The sequence below is a fragment of the Bubalus bubalis genome, chromosome 15 (assembly GCF_019923935.1).
Source record: "Bubalus bubalis isolate 160015118507 breed Murrah chromosome 15, NDDB_SH_1, whole genome shotgun sequence".
Taxonomy (NCBI): domain Eukaryota; kingdom Metazoa; phylum Chordata; class Mammalia; order Artiodactyla; family Bovidae; genus Bubalus; species Bubalus bubalis.
Window position 1 is genome coordinate 34,389,510 of NC_059171.1, and position 15,719 is coordinate 34,405,228.

Here is a 15,719-nt window from a genome sequence, read left to right on the forward strand (position 1 = left end):
AGGGGTAAGAAAACATGAACAAGGCAAGACGCTCGGTTAACTCCAGAAACATCACCCTGAAGTGGACACTGTTGTGCTCAGTCGCTCAGTCATGTCTGACTCTTCGCCACCCCATAGACTGTAGTCCATCAGATTCCTCTGTCCATGGAATTTTCCAGGGGAGAATACTGGAGTGGGTTGCCATTTCCCACCCAGGGGATCTTCCTGACCCAGGGATAGAACCAGGGTCTCTTGCATCTCCTGCACTGGCAGGCAGATTCCTTACAACTAGCACCACCTGGGAAGCTGGACACGATGGCTACCCAACTAATAATCCATTGCTCCATTTCCCTTCAAATGGAACCCCAGTTTTGAGCATAACCCACTACTCACGTACACACACCCCATACACACTGACGTGATGCTTTGTTCTCGGTCACACAGCCCCTGGCCCCACGGAGCTGCATTTCCCAGGTTCCACATCAGCCATTGACTTGACCCATGGAGGTGCTGGTAGGAGACAGGAAGTGTAATGGGTTAAATTATGTCCCTTCAAAATTTGTATGTTAAAGCCCTTACTCCCAGAGTGGCTGTATTTAGAGGTGGGGCCTTGCAGGAGGTAATTATGGTGAAATGAAATCAAAAGGGTAGGGGACCTAATTTGATAGGACTGGGGTCCTTATAAGAAAGGAAGAGATACCAGATGCAAGCCCTCTCTCTGCACACACAGAGGAAAGACCACGTGAAGACACTGCAAGAAGGCAGCAGTTGGCAAGCCAGAAAGAGAGGCCTCACTAGGAACTAATCTTGACAGCACCTTGATCTTAGACTTTTAGCCTCCAGGACCATGAAAATAAATGTCTGTGGTTTAAGCCACCCAGGCTGTGGCATTTCCATTATGGCAGCCTGAGCTGACTAAGACAGGAGGGAAAGAGAAAGAAAAAGCCAGGGCATTTCTCTCCCTCCTTCCCTGACCCAGGCAGCTTTGTCTCATCAGTGGTTCCAACTGGACAGGCCCACATGGCCCCTGCATCTGCCAGGTGACCGAGGTCCCATCTGTGGTCCCTACACCTATGACTCTCTGCTAACCTCTGGGTGGCCACATCATCGGTGTTGACTTCTCAGCTCTTCTTTACCTGTCTGATCAGTTCCCTGCATTGAGTCCCCTCTGTTTAAGAATGCACAAGGTTCCCTATCTCCCTGGTGGGACCCTGCTTGGCATCTCTTATGGCATAGAAGGAAGCAGCCCAGAGGATGTTAGAGAGCACGTGGGGGCCAGCTCACCCCTTGACCATCAAATTGCAGGGGGCAGTGTCAGAGATCAAGGTGGGACGTATCCAGGGAGCAGTGGGAGCCAACACAGAATCATTTGCAGGAAGAGGAGGGCCATTTTCAGGGCTCCATTTTAGAAAGATCACGTTACAAAAGGCATCTACTCCAGCACCTGGAGAATTATTCTCTGGGACTTACATGTTTCACATGGTTTCTCTAACACTGCATAGACACCACCTAAGATTTCTCTTCCAAAAGGAATGACAGTGAGAAGGAGAAAAGAGACAACATATTGTTCAGAAGGTAAGAGCTGGCCCTCCCACTGGCTCTGGACTAGGCATCTGACTCGTAAATTGTGTCTAACTCCTAAATCTTTCCTGAACCACAGCTGACACAGTAGGCCATGCTGTGGAAACTCTTGTGTCCCCCTGTACACCCTTCTTTGCTTTGCAAACCCCAAATCCTTGTGCTTAAAAGCCAAGAACAGTAGGGGCTGAGACATGCAAGTCAGAAACTCCCCAGTCAGCAGTTTGAATATAGGATTTATCGATTCCAAGTAAGGGGGTCATATGGGTGATATAGCACATACCAGCTGGTAGCTGTAACTCAAGGGCCAACATCTTGATCTGAACAATCAATCATACGAAGCAAGCAGAGGCCTAGTTGTTCTCTGTCATCCTTCAGCAAAAGTTCTCCAGCTTTTCTCCCTCTCTTCCCTCAACTCTTTCTTCCTTACTCTTTTTGTTTGTTTGTTTGTTTTTGAATATTCTTGGAAACACTTCTCTGCCAATCACTGTCAGCAGCTACTCAGGCCTGGGGAAAGCAACATCAGATGCACAATGAGATGTACCGACTTGGAGATGAGCCACGGGGGGTGCGTGGGAGGGAGTCCTCCTTGGGAGAAAGAGCAGATAAAACACTAGATGCTTATCCAGCCCCCAAACACATTCTAATCTAGTAAGACTCATTCTTCAGGTACGCGGACAGGCAGACAACGGAACTGAACGCTTCATCAGGCAAAACTGATTTCTTATAATATTAGAAACATTATTTTCCTCCAAGAGAAAGCTGCTGAGATTGCTACGCATTGCTAATATATTTGAGGCAGAAGAGGACAAGACAACAGCCTCCAACAGGGCATGGGAACTAAATGGAAACAGACAGTGTCGGAGCTCAAGGTGGGGCCTCCGGTCCCCAGAGGCCAGGAATCATCCGAGAAGCTCTAATGACAGATGTCCTTGATTATCAAGGTCAGAGGGTCCAGCTGGGGTGAATAGGTGAAGGGAAACAGGTTTCAAGGACACTGGCCTATTTTAGAAATCAGCTAAGTTTTGTAGAGTTTAAGAAAAGCCATGGATTTCAGGAAGAGGTTCAAAGGAAATCTGGAAAATCTCCTGGTCCCTCTCACTCAACACTGATCTCACAAATCTGGTTGTCAGAGCACAAGAGGCATCCTCCACTGTCTACACAGGGTCACTCAGCAGGGCCCGTGGCTGGGAGGCAGCAGGCTTGGGTGGATAAGACATCACTGGTCTAATGCTGGGACTCCTGCTGTCAGTTTCCAAATATTAGAGTGTCACAGAGTGTCCCTGAGACACACTCACAGGACTAACTTCATAACCTGTTTTGGCATTTCATTATTTTTAATACAGGAGAGGTGACTGGGACCTCTCCCAATACTGAGAGGCCCTTGATATCAAGGACTTGATACAATCTCATCAATAGGACCTGCAAGTCCCAATGCTCCCCCTAAGGAGCAGACAGACCCAGGCTTCTTTGATACTTTATATATTGAGTTGGGCTTCCCTGGTGCCTCAGCTGGTAAAGAATCCACCTGCAATGTGGGAGACTTAGGTTCGATCCCTGGGTTGGGAAGATCCCCTGGAGAAGGGAAAGGCTAATCCACTCCAGTATTCTGGTCTGAAGAATTCCATGGACTACAGTCCATGGAATTGCAAAAAGCCGGACACGACTGAGTGACTTTCACTTCACTTCACATTGTGTTGGCCAAATGTTCATTCAGGTTTTCTAGACTATCTATGGAAAACTTGAATTTTTTAGCCAATTCGTTTCAGTTGGGTCTCCTTAGAATGTATGCCTGGGATAGGAGTGGGGGTCTTTTTCCTGGAAAAAAGGATAGAAACATTTCATTCCCAAAGGACAGAACATGAGGAATGAACAGGAATAATTCTTTTTTAAACCCCTAGAATTTCTATGACTTTGTCGGACTTCCACCACCCCTCTCCCTCTCTGGAAGGCCCATAGCCCCAGACTCTCACTCTCTCTCTCTCAAATACTCTTCTAGCCCCTTTTTCCCTGGTAACTACTGCTTGTCTTTCCAGCCTGAGCCCCAGGAAATCCCTTCCCTCAGTGAGCCTTCCTGACTTTCACAGCAACAGGCTCTTGCAATGTCGCCCTGCGACCTACTATCCTTCTCCTCCACGGCTCTCATCACAACTGCAAGTCACCGATTGCTTTTGTGACTATGCTTAACAAACCTGTCTCCCCCTCCAGACTGTTAACCCCAGGAAGGCAGTGACGGCCCCTCAGGTCTCCTGCTGCAGGAAAGGTGAGAGACCGCAGGCCCCAGCAGCCACGCTCATCTGCATCCACCATGGCGTTAGGATAAGACCTCCTTCCTTCCCGTGGGCTGTTTCCAGTCACTGACCAAGGTCAGCTCAGAATGCAGGCCATTCCTGCCAGGTGTGGGACTCCTCCGACAGGCGACTTCAAGGGTTCCCTGTTCACTTGGCCAAAACTTTCTCAGAAACAGGCTGCAGTCCGAGACTCTTGCTACCCAGACTCCTTCCTTCCCTCTCTCTTTCATACGCTCATCGGAAGGCTCTCCCCACCCTTTTTTCTCTCTTTTCCTCCCCTTCTCTTTCCTCTCTCTTCCTAAGGACCTGGAGGACTCACACTGACACCGGCAGTAATGTCTGCTTTTTCCTCAAGGCCTGGAACAAGGTCTGGTGTACAACAGGCGCTCAATTAATATGTGTAAAATGAATACATGCTCTTAGACCTGGTGAAGATCAGCCAAAAGAGTGTGGATGAATCAGCATGGATTGAACTCATTCTCTGGGAAAACGACACCAGGGATACGCCCTAAAGAATTGATACTAGAGCCCCATTATTCCTCAGAGCCGTTCATCACAAGCCATGCAAGCTCCAATCATCACGCTTTCCTCAGAGCCTTTGTATTGAGAATGACCGTATCAATGGCTAGAGGAAAAAAGCTGTTCTTAATACTGCATCAGCACCAACATAATTACATTTCACTGAGCATCTCATGTGTGTTAGGCATTGACCACACAATTTATAAGCACAGATTTACTGAATTCTCACGATAGTGGTACGTTACTCCCATTTTACAGATAAGAAAACTGAGGCTTAGTAAATCAGGATATGGTTTAAAAAAAAAGTCAAAAACTATTTTTGGCTTAAAATTATTGTATGTAAATACAAGTTCTATTCCTGACACCCCATGCCTTCTTCTAGCTTTCAAAGGAGCTGATAAAACTCAGTGTCAGGTGCTGAGTCTGACTTCTGCATCTGAGTTGCTACTTAGCTTGGACCTCGCATCAACCAGGAATACTCACGACTTACTTGATGAAGCTGGGCTTCAGGGACCCAAGGTCATAGCAACAGACATGCTCTTACACAGACACTCCAGTTCTTACCAGTTTCAGGAAAACTAACTCAGTTGTCTTTCCCACAGTATAAAGCCCACTTGCTAACCTTTCCTGTCCCTGATGAAAGCTGGCATCAGCCCTTTCTAAGATGAGGCATTTTATTATTTTTAGTCTTCACATTATCTCTGTGACTGCATTCAGAATCCCCTTACTCTGAGCTTATTGTTTTAGCCAGGCAACTAGGAAAGAGTCTATTTTTATTTCAGCCTTCCTTTTCTTTTAAAACTTATAAACGTGAAAATCTCTCTATCTCCTGACAATTTTTAGACTGACTAGTTATCACAAGTGACCAAGAAAATTTGGTTGAGCTTCCCTTTCAGCAAATATCAAGATGGGCAAGTTAAAAACCAACAGATTCCCTTTTTTTTAATTTCCCCCAAAACAAAACTAAACCATAATATTAAAGTGTATTCAAACAAAATCTAACACTCCCACTTCTCAAACCCCTCTGTGGATACTCCTGGAAATCCCGCTGTGTCCACCCAGTTGGTTCCCACTCCTTTGTAAAACTGCCAGTGACAAGTGATACCACAGCCCTCCAGATGGGAATTCCCACGTGACATCAGTGGTAAAGAACCTGCCTGCCAGTGCAGGAGACAAGAGATGCAGGTTCCATCTCTGGGTTGGGAAGATCCCTTGCAGTAGGAAATGGCAACCTACTCGTCTTCTTGCCTGGAAAATCCCATGGACAGAGGAGCCTGGCGGGCTTCAGTCCATGAGGGGTGCAAAGAGCTGGACACGACTGAAGCGCCTTAGCACCCACACGCACTAGTGGGAATCCATTTGGTTCCAGGCTTATTTTGCCCCTGCGAGACAACCTCAATACGAGCCACTCAAGAGATGGCAGAAACCAGCTCACGAATGAAAGAAAAGAGACCCTGTTCCCACATTGTTCTGCTGGTCTTTGACAGACTGCAGCCTTCCGACTCAGAGCTCTGAGGCTGCCAGACTTCTTTCGCCCTGAAGCCACATCTGGTTTCCTGATTCAAGTTTCTCCTTTGTCAGAACGGGTTTCTCTCCCAGCAGGGTCTCAGGTCCTTCTAATGCTTCTTAAGCCTAATTGGAGTTGGGGGTCTGAGACGTCTCAGCCGCGGTGGAGAGTCAGGTAGTCCCAGGGAGGGAGACCTTGGTCCCATTCCTAGGATTCGCCAGTTGTGTTGGCCAGGATCCTATGACCAGTGAGGTGAGCCAATCCCATAACCAGTTTCAGTACCTCAGTTTCCCCACTCATAAAATGCAGCTCTGGGACTTGGGAGTCTTAATGAGCATTGGCCCTTCCTGGATAAATTAACCAGGTGCCGGAAACATCTGTGGCTGAAAGCGGAGTCTGCTGTATAAACAGAATATAGTATTCTTATACACAGAACTGGAGCTAAAGCTCAAATACCAACTAAGCCTGACTTCATCCTTAGTCCTATTTAGTGAGCCTCTTGGGAAAAGTCAATCTCTTCTCTGGACTAGGTTATATTTGAAGAACTCACCTTCTCATTTAGCTCCCTCTCTTAGACTCAGGACAAAGGGTTTTCTGTAAAAAATAGAGGAACCAGTCATACTTACTGCACCACTCTCCATTTAAATCATATAACGTCATATAACGATATTCCAGAAATAAAAACCCCCAGGAGAATGTGTGTTCCATAAGGACATGGACAATATCTGTCTTATTCACCATGAAATCTGCAGAGTATTGATTCACAGAGGATAAAAAAAAGGACTATTTGAACAAATAAATGCATAGATAATAGCCCTAGAAAACGAATACTATATATGTTTGCATAGGAATTGGACTGGAATTCCCAGGTGGTGCTAGTGGTAAAGAACTCACCTGACAATGCAGGAGACATAAGAGACATCGGTTCGATTTCTGTTTTGGGAAGATCCCCTAGAAAGGGAAATGGCAACCCACTTCAGTATTCTTGCCTGAAGAATTCCATGGACAGAGGAACCTGATGGGCTACACTCCATGGGGTCACAAAGAGTTGGACAAGACTGAGCAACTAACACTTTCACTTTTATAACTTCTCCTTCCACGCTGTCTTCAGTTTATTACTTGTTAGGGCAGAAAATACTTGATAAACCAGTGAAGGCTCAACAAAGTCAACTAGACACAGCCAGTGGCAGATCAGGTCTCCAAATACCCAATTCTTGCCTTTACAACTCATTGCTTTCCTTTGTCTAAAGTAATGGTCAGAAAACTATAGCCCTGGAGCCAAATCCAGGCCATTGCCTGATTTTTTTGTAAATAAAGTTTTATTGGGGCACAGCCACACCCATTCCTTTACATATGGTCTAAGGCTGTTTTCCCACTACAGAGACCACATGGCCCACAAAGCCTAAAATATCTGCTATCTAGCCCTTTACAGACAAAAATTTGCTGACCTCTGCTCTCTAATGACCTTTGCCTGGAAGTTCATCAGTCCTCAAGGTGCTAGGAGACAGCTGCTGCTAGACAGCATATTAAAAAGCAGAGACATCACTTTGCCAATGAAAGTCTGGATAGTCAAAGCTATGGTTTTTCCAGTAGTCATGTATGGGTGTGAGAGTTGGAGTATAAAGAAGGCTGAGTGCCAAAGAATTGATGCTTTTAAACTGTGGCACTGGAGAAGATTCTTGAGAACCCCTTGGACAACAAGGAGATCAAACCAGTCAATCCTGAAGGAAATCAACCCTGAATATTCAGTGGACGGACTGATGCTGAAGCTGAAGCTCCAATACTTTGGTCACCTGATGCGAAGAACTGACTCATTGGAAAAGACCCTGATGCTGGGGAAAATTGAAGGCAGAAGAAGAGGGCAACAGAGGATGAGATGGTTGGATGGCATCACCAATTCAACAGACATGATTTGAACAAACTCCAGGAGATGGTGAAGAACAGGGAAGTCTGTTGTGCTGCAGTCCATGGAGTCAGAGTTGGACACAACTGAGCGGCTGATCAACATGGAGTTACTGGTAGAGACAAGGCCTCTGGGGTCACATGATTCCAGTCACACAGCCCACACAGTCAATCCACCCTTCAGGAATGCTTGCTCCCAGGAGTGCAAGAAGCTTTACTCACGTTGATTTAAAACAAACAGACGACCAGTTATTTGTCCAGCAAAAATAGGGTTATTTGTCCAGCAAAAATAGGTTTATTTGGGATCAACAAAGAATTGCAATTCTGCAACCATAGAAAGCTGTACGCAAGTCTCCACAGAACAAGGAGAAAACTCTTTTACAGAGGGGGAAAGGAAGTTGGAAGGGCTGTAGTGAACAGAGCCACTGGAGCAAGTTAAAGTTCAAAGTATAGTGGCTTTTCACTGGCTGAGTTTTGACAGTCTTATTGGCTGAACTCTTGCCAGGCAAGAACAGGAAGTTCTTCTTCTTCCTGTTGCTCTATGAGAAGGCTTGACCATGATCCTTGGATGTGACCGCCCCTCTTCTGACCTCCTGACTCTGAGGGTTCTATTTATGTATTTTTACACATTATCTTATTTAATTCTCCCAACTGCTATGAGGTATGCATGCATGCATGCTAAGTCACTTCAGTCATGTCCAACTCTGTGTGACCCTGTGGACTGTAGGTAGCCCACCAGGCTCCTCTGTCCACGGGATTCTCCAGACAAGAATACTGGGGTGGGTTGCCAGGACCCCTTCCAGGGGATCTTCCCAACCCTGGGACTGAACTTGTGTCTCTTCTGTCTCCTGCAATGGCAGGCAGGTTCTTTACCACTGGCGCCATATGCATAGTTATATAAAAACATATGATGCTAATACCACTGGACTGAGCAAAATGAAACTGCTCATTTTTTGTAGGTCAAATGTTGGCAATTTCATGTAGGTCCATAAAGCTAACACTCTCCATTTTAAAAATGAGAACACAGGCGCAGCGGGCCCATTGGCACTCGGGTAAGTGTTCAGATACTCACCAGCTCTTTGGCTAGGGCAGCCACTGGCTATACTGCTTCTTCTTAAAACTACACTCTGTGTACCAAAGGCTGTGCTAATACTGAAGTAGAGAATTAGTCTAAGGCTGTTTAAGCAAAGCTTTTTCAGATTATTTGACCAGAAAAGCTCTGGGATCTTACCCCTTGCCCCCTGCCACCAAGTAGCACCTATAAACATCCCACAAAACTAGTCTTTCTTGGCAAAACACATTTTAGGAAACACCTCCACTCCTTCCATCCTCATCAAGAGCCTGCAACACCTCACAGGCGTTGCCCTCCTCAGTCTTCTGGCTGTAGCTACCTCCTGCCTTTCCAGAATGCCCACACAACTGCTCCGGGCATGCCCAATTTAAGACACACTGTACCTTGCACCACAGGCAAATGGAACTTCATTTTCACTAAAATAATCTGAATAGTTCTTGCTGTTGCTGCTAATTCCATTTGCAGGAACAGTGAAGCTCCATCCTTGGGTGACTTTGGATGTTCATTTAATACATTTTCATCATCCCATACCTCCTATTTGTAATGCAAATAAACTGCATCTTCCATTAAAACTGCTTGCTCTCCCTCTAAATCCAAATTCTTTATAGGATTTATGTGCCGAATCAGTTGCAGGCTTTTTTCCAAAGGCAGAATCCAAAATCTGAGGCTGCCTTTTAGTCCAGGTCAATCAAACAATGTGGTATTGTATATATGCTCAGTGGAGTTTTTCTTTCTGCTTTTTAAAAGAAAATAATGGATAGTATAAAGTTTACAGTCAGGGCCTCATTTATTACAAATTTTCTTCAGGAATAATATAAGTCCATAATTATGACATGCGTTCCTCCCCTGCCCCCTCTTAAAATATTAATTTGGTGAGGAGGTTAGAAATCTATCAAAACCAATGACAGGCATCAGGGCACAAAAATAGCAAGGCTCGAGTGTAATATTTTATTGCCATGTTTTGAAACAACTGGTTAGGCAGATGCTACTGTTATCTTCCAGTTACTTCTCATTTTTCCCGAGTTTTAAATGCAAGCTGTGACAAATTAAATTTCTATACGCTTTTCTAACAAAAAAAAAACACAATTTCAGAAAACACTGCAAAAATTAAAAAAAGCTGAAATAGAGAGGAAGAAAGGGATATTGGCAGCAAGCAAGATGAGAAATCTACTTTCAATGTCTCCAACGAGTTGCTTCGATGGCCCCAAGGCATGTAGATGCGCCTTCCCCACGCTGGCCATGCAGTCTCCATCCAGAAAAGATTCTTTGCACCCTACAATTTGCAGTTGCTAAAAATGCATTCTGCCGGCTAATTTTATAAAGGTACTGAAGAAGAAATCCCATCACCAAACGCTGAATTTTTCTCATACTCTGGTGTAACACTTAAATATGACCTATTATATCATCAACTCTCAAAAGATATAATAGGTCATATTTCGGAGCTATCAGCTCAAATAGAATATGCATGATTTCAACTGACCGTGGAGAGAGTACACAAGGTGGTTGTTTTCTCCCCCAACATCAATATGCTTTTCATCATCAACTATGGGGTCACTGTTCAGTGATTATATTTTTGCTAGAAAAATATATTTGAGTCACATTTAAAAAAAAAAAATCTGACTCCTTGACCCTAATTAGGGGGAGTTGGGGATGAAGGTAGAATAACAGATTATCACGATTCTTTTGCTTCCTGCTGCTGGGATTAAAAACAGAATTCAGTCACCCAGCCTTCACTCAGTTTCAGGACGTTAGGTGGCACAGGCTTGTTTCGTTTCTCTGAAGTGTTAATACCACTGCCTCTAGGTGGCTGCTGCCATGGAGAGTCAGGTAAACAAGCCCTGCTATTGCCACCCTCTGAGCTCCCTGTGCATCTCACCTGTCTTTGCCTTCTCCATCCCTCTTCCTGCTTTTCCCCATCCCTCTTCCTCCTTTACCCCCACCACCTCCTTCCCCTTCTCTCCCACCTTCTCCTCTGCTGGTTCTGGCCAAGCATGCCTGCAGCCTTGGCTTCTCTCTGCTCTGTTCAGAATCCTTCTCCAGGACCTGACACGACTATTACTCTTAACCTCTAAAAAAGGTGGCTACTCTAAATTTATTGCATTATTTCTTCCCAAAATCATCTTAAAAAAAGTTCCCCAGGCCTATTTCAGACCTGAATTTAAACTCCCCAGGCGATAATGACACAGCCAGATTCAGCTGCCACTGTTCCAGAGGAATCTTTCACAAGGCTCTGAAGCCCCTAGATGCTTGTTAAAACACCAGTTCAGCTCCACCCTCAGAACTCCCAATTCCTAAATCTGGCAGGAGGCCTGCAAATTGGCATTTCTGACAAGCTCACAGGTGATGCTCCTCCAGGGACTACACTTTAGAGAACTATTGCCCATGGCTAAGTCCCTTAGGGTCAGGACTGCCTGCAATTCCAGCCCCAGAGTTGAGCACCAAGTACTATACCTCTGTCAGCTGAATGACCACCAGAAAGTGCTCCAACGTTAATATGTACAGTACGGAGGAAACACACAACAGTCACTGTGTGGAAAGTGCAAGTTTGTGATTCCACTTTCATCACACAGTGATGCTCCATTGACAACGCTGAAACCTACTTGCCTGTGCTGCTGGGAAAGACTCTTGAGAGTCCCTTAGACAGCAAGGAGATCAAACCAGTCAATCGTAAAGGAAATCAACCCTGAATGTTTATTGGAAGGACTGACGTTGAAGCTAAAGCCCCAATACTTTGGCCAACTGATGTGAAGAGCCAACTCATTGGAAAAGACCCTGATGCTGGGAAAGACTGAAGGCAGGAGAAGGGGATGACAGATGATGAGATGGCTGGGTGGCATCACTGACTCAATGGGCATGCTGCTGCTGCTAAGTCACTTCAGTCGTGTCTGACTCTGTGTGACCCCATAGACGGCAGCCCACCAGGCTCCACCGTCCCTGGGATTCTCCAGGCAAGAACACTGGAGTGGGTTGCCATTTCCTTCTCCAATGCATGAAAGTGAAAAGTCAAAAGTGAAGTCGCTCAGTCGTGTCCAACTCTTTGTGACCCCATGGACTGCAGCCCACCAGGCTCCTCTGTCCATGGGATTTTCCAGGCAAGAGTACTGGAGTGGGGTGCCGTTGCCTTCTCTGTAATGGACATGAGTTTGAGCAAACTCCAGGAGATAGTTAAGGACAGGGAAGCCTGGCGTTTTGCAGACATGACTGAGCAACTGAACAACAACAAAGTTAGACACAAAGAGGGATGCAGAAGAGCTGAACTGATGGAGTAAGCAGCACTCAATTCTTTTAAAGGAAAATGCCATTCTTAATTGGTTGTCTGGTTGACTTTTCTTCCAAAAGGTAATGAAGCAGGCATCCAGGACATAAGAGCATCAGGAGAAAAAAATCATTTTGTCTGAGCGTGGTTAAATTGCGAACAGTGATTTACTTACTGCTGACACTAAATATATTTGGAAGCTATGGAGGATTTGCATGGCCAGCCTCTGACCCCTTTTAGCAGAGCAGCCCACAATTGCCACAGTCCGTGCGCACAAGATGGGAGACTGTCATCTGAGATGCATCACATAAGGGCTTTGTCAAAATGCAAAATCAACACCTTCCCTTTCTCCTTCTCTTACCCCAGATGATTTCTGAATTTCTGTACATTTGTGAATTCACAGAAGCAGCAGCAGAATGACATGAACATCACAAATGCAAATGTCTTTGTTTCTAACAAATTGCTCCAGTTCCCTGCTCTCCCCTAAGTATGGGAAGAAGAGGGAGGGGTCTCCTCAGGCCATTTCACCCTAAGATCTGAAGGCAAAGCAAAGTTAAGTTGTGGCGTTCCAACATGTCTGCGTGTTTAAAACACACAGACACACACACACACACACACACACACACACACACGCCCTGTCAAGTATCCTTTTCTATTGCTGATTTGTACTTTTAATAAGACTGACATCTGCATCTCTAAAGAAATATTTCACTGTCAAAAGAATCTAACTTAATTTTGTTTGCTTGAAGTGTTTTTCATTTCAGACCAAATTTAGAATCCCCAGCCACCTGTTTACACCGCTCATCTCCAGCAAAGTGGCAAAAGCTCACCTCTGCCATCCTTTTCTGAGCTGGAACAGTCAGGGTGGCAGAGAGATAGTTATCAAAGGTTTTGAATTAGCCCCTAACATCTTGCTCTTTCTCGAGAATGTGGGACCATAATGCTCCAAATGCTCAGGAGGACACACCTGAACTCCACGGGGCAGCAGAGAGCATCTCACAAACAGAAAGGTGGGAACATGCAGGGACAACACTTAACACTCAAGCTCTTTTAAAAATGTCGAGACACAGAATAATACAAGAGAAGAGTGAATGATCTAGGCTATTTTGGAAACAATATTTAAAGTTCTTGGAGCCTGTTTCCTCATGGGTAAATAAGAGTGTGTGAGGTGGCCAACAGCTCAGGCTGGGTTCCCTCCTGTTCTAGAATATTATTAATGTATCTGCAAAGGAACTTTGATTCCTCTATTACCTTGCAAGGCATTCTCAAACCCACTAAGGCCTAATAGCAAATAAGCCTTGGTATATACACGAGTTGGATTAGGTATTTTGAGGTTAAAAGCAACAGAAACCAACTCAAATTTGAAGGGGGAAAAAAGGCACTGTTATTAAGAAGATTCAAAAGTGTTTTTCTAAGACCCAAGGGCAGGAATACAAACAGGCTTCAGAAAAGGACTGGAAATAGAAAATCCAAGTGTTAGGAACTTGGAAGCTCTTTCCCACCTTTGTACCTTTCTGCTTCTTCCCCCCAAGCTCCTCTCTGCTACTCACCATTTTGTAACCTATACTACAAAATGTTTAACAAGAGGTTAGATAGTCCCTTGTGAAGAAACGAGCCCAAATGGACATTAGAATCCTTTCATCTCAATTACTATTTACCAGAAAAGCCTCACTAATTGGGTGAGGTGTCCAGCCTGGTCTAATTATAAGGATGTTGGGGGTTCACCACTAGGATCCTACGAATTTAGGGGGTGGGCTAAATTAGGGGGAAACAGTTCCCCAAAATTGGTGGAAGATGGGGAGAGAATGGCTTACCACAGCAGAAGTGACGATATCATACAAGCCTGAAGCTGTGTGAGTTGAGAACAATTTTCTTAGTGTTGTGCTGAGCAAAGAGGTTGTGCCAGGTACTCAAGAGAGAACTTAAGACCTGAGCTCCAGTCCTGGTCCTGCCACCTAGGAGTATGTGAGCTTTAACTAATCACACCTTTTTCAAGCTTGATTTCATCATCCCTGAGCAAAAACTACCAAGTGCCAGATACACTGGCTTCATAACACGTTTGTACACCTTTCCTATCCCAAACAAGAAAACACACGAACACGTACTTTGCAAACTGTAAAACAATTTATTAATGTAAGACATTGTTTTAAAAGCTGTTTCAAATGCAATGTCATCAGTCTATTCACTTTCTTTTCCACATGTCTGGGGCTTTCGCCTCCAGACAGGCAGGCACAGAAAATCAGAGGGACTGGAAGCCAAAACACCACCACTCAACGATTAAGACCAGACTAGGTATCTTGTGTAGTAGCACATGCATTTTCGTATTTCTTACGCCCACTGCCTCCTGAGAGTGCATTTGTGTTATAGCACAGTGGGCAAGAAGTGGGAATCACCAGCTGTAATTCCTCTCTGTATCTCATTAGAGGCCTACTTTCCCCTTAATGCACATGAAGACCTTTCATTAGCAGTAATGGTGGCTGTACGCATCAATGAGAAAAATAGACCCTCACCATTTTGATCCAGGAGATGAGGTTACTGGGACACTTGCCTGACTGGAGAATTATGACATTCAGAGATGCATGATTCCATCAGGGAAAAAAAAAAAAAAATTTAAATCTTTAAGAATGAAGTGCAGTTTTAAAAGCCTCAAAACAGAGAAGGGCAAAAATCAAAACCAAAGAATCACAAGCAGATTGAGTCCAGGAATGGGTTAAGGAAATGAAAGCCAAATGACAAGATAAACAAAGGTGGGGAAAGATTACCCAGGGGATCTGACAAAATAAGAACAGTTTCCAATACATACAAAGTAAAACGTTGGCAAGAAGACGACTCCGGCCCAAGAAGAAAAGGCAAGGACCATTTACCGTCAGGAGCAGTAAACACTGCTGAAAGTTAAACAAATCCTTTGCCTTCAGGTCTACAAAGGAAGATGGAAGATGCCAGAAATGGCTGTGCCCTGGAAAAGGGTCAATGAAAAAAAATATTACTGAAGGAAATAAAAGTGACATCTGGGTTTATGCCTTGAGGTTGACACAAATGCTAGAAGCAGTAAGAATATTTTCCTACTGCAATCAACTGTAAAGAAGGCCTCTTGGAAATCGGACACCCTGCATTGTTAAGGGTCTGATGAAGTGGTCCTTTGCTTTTGTCCAAATGTAAAAACAGCAATTTTGGATTAAAACAGGAAAAAAATCATTTTTACGTTTCTTAACAGTACAGCATCCATGTATTACAATTTCTTTATACAGAGGAATTAGAGGGGTTGGTAGGGGAGAAGGCACATGGAAAGAAACTTTATCTGTTCATAGGTTGCATTTAGTTCAACAAGTCCATGGGTTCCCAAAGAGCTGGACACAACTGAGCGACTGAACTGACTGAGTACAAGTTCTACAGTAAGCATGGATTCAGCATCCCACTGCCATCCCCTCATCTCACAAAGGTTCCTTGCAATACTTAAGTTAGTGAGGTTCTGAGGCTGCACCCAGTCTTTGGCAGTCTGCTGGCCATTGATTTAATGAAAAGATTGAAAATGGGCTGCCTACCTCATAGTTGTAAAAAAAAAAAAAAAATAAAAGGCAATTGACTTCAAAATCAAGCCCACCAAATCACATTGTG